This window comes from Gorilla gorilla, chromosome 2 (assembly GCF_029281585.2).
Source record: "Gorilla gorilla gorilla isolate KB3781 chromosome 2, NHGRI_mGorGor1-v2.1_pri, whole genome shotgun sequence".
In the NCBI taxonomy this organism is placed as follows: Eukaryota; Metazoa; Chordata; class Mammalia; order Primates; family Hominidae; genus Gorilla; species Gorilla gorilla.
In genome coordinates this window covers 183,686,250-183,690,046 of record NC_086017.1, presented here as the reverse complement: position 1 = coordinate 183,690,046, position 3,797 = coordinate 183,686,250, and the positions used below count along the sequence as shown (strand labels likewise).

At 41.5% G+C, this 3,797-nt stretch overlaps 1 pseudogene; it reads left to right on the top strand.

Annotated features, from left to right (window-relative positions):
- Window positions 1-2,094: 2,094 nt before the first annotated feature.
- LOC109026188 (high affinity copper uptake protein 1-like) lies at window positions 2,095-3,103 on the top strand (annotated as a pseudogene).
- The last annotated feature ends 694 nt before the right edge of the window (window positions 3,104-3,797 follow it).

The window sequence follows — 3,797 nt, the reverse complement described above, 5'->3', positions numbered from 1 at the left end:
GAGTTAATGTGCCAGAAAAGGAAAGAAAATTCATTTTCAGTATATTAATGAGATCAGACCCAAGGACAATTGAACAAGACTCCCCCTTTTTTTTGAGACGGAGTCTTGCTCTGTCACCCAGGCTGGAGTGAAGTGGCGAGATCTCGGCTCACTGCAACCTCTGCCTTCCAGGTTCAAGCAATTCTTCTGCCTCAGCCTCCTGAGCAGCTGGGACTACAGGCCCGTGCCCCACTACGCCCAGCTAGTTTTTGTATTTTTAGTTGAGACGGGGTTTTACCATATTGGCCAGGCTGGTCTCAAACTCCTGACCTTGTGATCCACCTGCCTTGTCCTCCCAAAGTGCTGGGATTACAGGCATGAGCCACTGCGCCCAGCCCAAGACTCTATTTTTAAAACCTGAAAAAATTTTCATGAATGAAATGCAGATAGAATCTGTAAGTCACTTGCTACATTAAAATACTCAGGCAAAGGGAAGTATTTCTATACATTATGATGTGTGCCTCCAAGCTTGTTTCAGAAATAAATATTTTAAAATAGGTACTTATTTGCCTGCTACATCATTAACTCATTCATTCATTCAATACATGTCCATTAGGCATCTCTCATTTTAAGTCATTTTTATGCTGGGTAGTTTAAGGGGTTTTAAGATAAATAGTAGAAATGTTGAGAGAAGACAAACACCCAAATAACTGAAATGCAAAACAGAGCATTATAAGTGCTGAGCAAGAGGAAAAACAAAGAGTTATCAGGATTTAAAACAGGGTAAAATTAAACAGAGCACCAAATGAAGTAAATTAGGAAATATTTTATGAAGGAAGAAGAAGGTGATTTTAGCCTTGAAGGATGGTAGGCACTTCCGGCAAAGCACCAATATAAGCATAAGTCTGTTGGTGGGAAAGTTCACTGTACAGCACAGCTTGGTTGATGGGAAGAGTGTGGGAGATTGGGATGGAATGATGGACCCAGCACAGATCAGAGGAGAAACCAGAGAGGCCATATTGGAATTAAAAGTTAAACTCAACTGGAAAGCAATTGCTTGTGCACACTGTGGCCAGTGTGGCCTGCAAGTTGGAAGCCCTCTGCTCTACTCTGGCCTCCTCTGTGTCTTCTGGGGCTTCTTTCACCTCTCTCGGCCTCAGTGTCCATACATGTAAAATGAAAATACCACTCTGCCAACTTCACGAATTTGTTATAATGATTAGATAATGTAGATTATTACTGATTTTCAATGTTGGGTGGTAGAGGAGTTGGTTAGAGCTATGCTATTTAACTTTTCAGAGCTCAGAACATAAATAATTTTTAATGTAAAACAGCCTTCAAAATTCTCTTTAAATAATATTGCTAGACCCACAGAAACATAAATCAAAAACAAGTTAATCATATATCATGGCAATGATGATAAATTGCTTTTTTATGACCTTTTTAATATAGATGCTATTAAGATTCCAATTCAAAGGAAACTAAAAATTAGAGAGGGGAAGTAGTTTTCTACAGTTATGGGCTGGAAAGTAGCAGAGCTAAGTCTATAAACTCAAGCAGCCAGACTTAAGTTGAAATGTTTAACACAGGCTAAACTGCTCTAAAATAAAGCAAGAATGCTACGATCTTGCATATGGTTTTAATAAAAGAAAAAATACATACTTTTGGTGACTATTATCCAAAGATTATTAATCCAAGCAGATAATTTTAAATTCTCTTTTATTTAAAAAAGTACACGAAAGAAAAATATTTAATACTCACATTATGAATCGGTGAATTGAAATTAAAATGGGATACTATTTTTAGTTAACATTTTAGCAGATGCCTTAAAACACTGTTCACATATTTTTTTTCAGTTTATAAATTAAGACAGGTTCATCCTAGAAAACTGAAAAAATATTGAACAGCATAAAGGCAATAAAACAACCCACAGTCTTATCATTAACATTTTATTAAATGTCTTTCCAATCTTTGTAAATATGCTACACTGTTAAGAATTACAAATGTTGGGGGCGGGAAATCCTCGGCTTCGGTGGTGGTCGTGGACATGTCGAGCCGGGTAGAAGTGGAGGGGCCATTCGAGGAGTCGTGAGGGGGTGACAGGCTAAGATTCGGAGAGAGAGGCGCTAGTGGCTGGACTTGACCTGGGAAGAATCTTCTGCTGACTCTCAACTTTTCCCGGAAAAAATGGATCATTCCCATCACATGGGGATGAGCTATATGGACTCCAACACTACCATGCAACCTCCTCACCATCACCCAACCACTTCAGCCTCACACTCCCGTGGTGGAGGAGACAGCAACATGATGATGATGATGCCTACGACCTTCTACTTTGGCTTTAAGAATGTGGAACTACTGTTTTCCGGTTTGGTGATCAATACAGCTGGAGAAATGGCTGGAGCTTTTGTGGCAGTGATTATACTAGCAGTGTTCTATGAAGGACTCGATAGCCCAAGACAGCCTGCTGTGTAAGTCACAAGTCAGCTTTTGCTACAATTCCATGCCTGTCCCAGGACCAAATGGAACCATCCTTATGTAGACACACAAAACTGCTGGGCAGCAGATGCTGAGCTTTCCTCACCTCCTGCAAACAGTGCTGCACATCATCCAGGTGGTCATAAGCTACCTCCTCATGCTCATCTTCATGACCTACAATGGGTACCTCTGCATTGCAGTAACAGCAGGGGCCGGTACAAGATACTTCCTCTTCAGCTGGAAGAAGGCAGTGGTAGTGGACATCACAGAGTATTGCCATTGACGTCAAACTCTATGGCATGGCCTTATCAATTGCAGTGGGAAGCTGTTCAAGACTTGAAGACGTGATTCCTGCTCCAATCATCCCTTCTTGCTCCTCTTTGTGCACGTACACACACACACACACACACACACACACACCTGCTCAACAGAGGTTTAGTTTACAGTCTCTGAGCTAAAGTAGTAAACTCCCAAATTGTTTTTTCTAATAAGCTGAGATTCCCATTTCTCTTAAGGAGAAGCCACCCATGAGATGTCTTTTCCTTCTCCATCATCTTAGAGCCAAGTTATATGTTCTTATCTAATCCATGTAGCTTTTTGTTCATTGACTTGATCATCTGCTTCCTTTCTGGATGTTTAACAGATAGTAAGTAAATTTTTTTTGCCCTGGGTCAGTGATGGAAAGGGGTTAACTTCAGCCAGGATTGATGGCAGCTGAGGGAAATTCTCGCCCAACTAAACCCAGAGCTCAAACTTAACATTAGAACCATTAGAACATTAGAACATTAACATTAGAACATTAGAAAACAAGGTCCAAGGCCGGGCGCAGTGGCCCACAGCTGTAATCCCAGCACTCTGGGGGGCCAAGGCAGGCTGGATCACCTGAGGGCAGGAGTTTGAGACCAGCCTGGCCAACATGGTGAAACCCCGTCTCTACTAAAAATACAAAAATTAGTTGGGTGTGATGGTGGGTGCCTGTAATCCCAGCTACTTAGGAGGCTGAGGCAGAAGAATCACTTGAACCTAGGAGGCGGACATTGCAGTGAGCCAAGATGGCACCATTGCGCTCCAGCCTGGGCGACAAGGGTGACGCTCCATCTCAAAAAAAAAAAAAAAAGAAAAGAAGGTCCAGCTTTTGGATTCAATGAGTGGGAAATACATCGTGCCTTTCTCTAGATGCAATGCGTTATACCAAAATCTTTGTAGTGTGCAGAGGGGTGGTTTGAAACTAAATACAGACTTACAGCTTGCAGAGTGTGTATTCTTGGATGGCTGACTCATTGACTTGCATTCCCACTTAACACTTTGATTAGCATGAACTTGCCAATCAAAAAATGACA